Below are 1,937 nucleotides of genomic sequence, written 5' to 3'. Positions count from 1 at the left end.
GGGATGGGAAAGATATTTCAGAGTTGGGGACCCCCGTTTTCAACACCCCAATTGTAAGCTGTATCTTCTCTCTCTCTCTCTCCTTTCCCCCCAGTTCAGCCGTGAGTTTTGGGGGTACAGCTATTTTATTATTGGATTTTTTGGGGTGCCTCTATTCTTATTCTCAGATGACACTATGAAAAACATTTCAGAGTGGGGGGACTCCCTTTCTCAGCACCCCAAACTGCAAGTCCTATCTTCTCTCTCTCTCTCTCTTTTTCTGTCTCTCTCTTGCTCTCTCTGTTTCTCTCTCTCTGTCTCTCCCCCTCCCCATGCCATATAAATGAGGGGTGATGAATATTGAGGCCACGCTGGCACGAGTGTCCATCCGTGCCAGGCTCAAAAAAAAAGGGGGTGTCAGCTGCCCAACTGTCCACCCTCGCCGGCTGAGGTCAATTTATCTTGTCTTCTCTGTCCCCGACACGGGAAAGCCTCGCCCTGCCTCGACCTCGTTAGCTAGCTGGGTTTGCTGGGAGAAGACACCTGTCTTCATCGGCCTCTGACAGGCGTGCGGCCCCCCCTTTTCTGCCCACAGGCCCCCCCCTCTCCTCAGCTACTCCGGGGAGGCCCGGCTGGCCGGAGTGGACTGAACACAGCTGCATAATTACCTCTCTGAAGAGCTGAATGTCTGCACACCCCCCCCCCAAGGAGGATGCGAAGGCCAGAGCTGGCAAGATCTCTCTCTCTTGGGGTGCAAATTGGAGACTGGCATGGAAGGCCAGAGACCAAGATGGTAGCCTCGGTGGATGGCTTGGGTGGGTCGGGTCCGGGGAGGGGCGACTCGACAGGGATGGACACCCCCCAGTGAAGAAATGAAGGAGTGCATTCCTATACTGGCAGCTCGGAGGATGGGTGCGGAGATTATTCTGTGGCGTGAAGGAATAGAATGAATGAATGAATGAATGAATGAATGACTTTCAATGATAGTGAAAGGAATTGGGTTCAGTGTTGGTGTTAGACCATGGAATGGAGGAATAGAATGAATGAATGAAGGAATGAATGAAGGAATTTCAATGATAGTGAAAGGAATTGGATTCAGTGTTGGTAGTTAGACCATGGAATGGAGGAATGGAATGAATGAATGAATGAATTTCAATGATAGTGAAAGGAATTGGATTCAGTGTTGGTATTAGACCATGGAATGAAGGAATGGAATGAATGAAGGAATGAATGAAGGAATTTCAATGATAGTGAAAGGAATTGGATTCAGTGTTGGTATTAGACCATGGAATGGAGGAATAGAATGAATGAATGAATGAATGAATTACAATGATAGTGAAAGGAATTGGGTTCAGTGTTGGTAATAGCATGGAATGGAGGAATGGAATGAATGAAGGAATGAATGAATTTCAATGATAGTGAAAGGAATTGGGTTCAGTGTTGGTGTTAGACCATGGAATGGAGGAATGGAATGAATGAATGAATTTCAATGATAGTGAAAGGAATTGGGTTCAGTGTTGGTAGTAGACCATGGAATGAAGGAATGGATGAATGAATGGTTCCCAGGAGTGCTGGAATCAGGGAATGAATGAATTCCAACATTATTCCCATGAATGAATGGTTTTCAGTAGTGTTGGAACCAGGAAATAAATAAATTCTAACATCAGCCCCAGGAATGAATGAATGAATGAATGATTGTTTCCAGTAGTGTTGGAATCTGGGAATGAATGCATTCTAACACCATCCCCATGAATGATTGAATGAATGAATGATGGTTTCCAGCAGTGTTCGAATTAGGGGCTGAACGAATTCTAATGTCCTCCTAATGAATGAATGAATGAATGAATGATGCATCCCAATAGTGTTCTAATCAGGGAATGAATGAATTCTAACATCATCCCATGAATGAATGGTTCCCAGGAGTGTTGGAATCGGGGAATAAATGAACTCCAACATCA

At 45.3% G+C, this 1,937-nt stretch overlaps 1 pseudogene; it reads right to left on the bottom strand.

Annotated features, from left to right (window-relative positions):
- Window positions 1-643: 643 nt before the first annotated feature.
- LOC126000643 (short stature homeobox protein-like) overlaps window positions 644-1,937 on the bottom strand; it is a 5,392-nt pseudogene continuing 4,098 nt past the window's right edge.

The sequence above is a fragment of the Suncus etruscus genome (assembly GCF_024139225.1).
Source record: "Suncus etruscus isolate mSunEtr1 chromosome X unlocalized genomic scaffold, mSunEtr1.pri.cur SUPER_X_unloc_5, whole genome shotgun sequence".
NCBI lineage: Eukaryota > Metazoa > Chordata > Mammalia > Eulipotyphla > Soricidae > Suncus > Suncus etruscus.
Note: the sequence above shows the minus strand (reverse complement) of the source record. Positions and strands in the feature narration are given on the sequence as shown.